This window comes from Pan troglodytes, chromosome 4 (genome assembly GCF_028858775.2).
Source record: "Pan troglodytes isolate AG18354 chromosome 4, NHGRI_mPanTro3-v2.0_pri, whole genome shotgun sequence".
NCBI lineage: Eukaryota > Metazoa > Chordata > Mammalia > Primates > Hominidae > Pan > Pan troglodytes.
The window spans coordinates 42,474,655-42,475,085 of NC_072402.2; positions in this window are offsets into that span (position 1 = coordinate 42,474,655).

Here is a 431-nt window from a genome sequence, read left to right on the forward strand (position 1 = left end):
GTCTCTAAAAACAAAACAAAACAAACAAACAAAAAAGTACTCCTGAATTTAAGTATTGATGGCTATGGGAATTGCTTCCTAACCTGTTTGAAAAATGTGCTAACTGTTACATATTTTGAGAACTGCAGCACTCAGTGAAGCTTTGTTAAAGGGAATGAGGAGTTTAGGCCCCAGCAGGCAAACCACTTCACAGTGCTAGGATGAAGAACTCACACTCGGGGACTTCGAGAGTGAATCAACTACTTTCGTTAACTCAATGTTAAATGAGAATAACAGCAACCTTGGATGGTTGTGGTGAGAATCAAATGAAATGACATATGGGAAAACCTTTGTCACATGTTACACAATTGACGGCAACTACAGCTTTAGGTAGAATTTCAACTTATAATTTTTACTACTATGCAAATTATCAGAATATTTATGATGTTAAC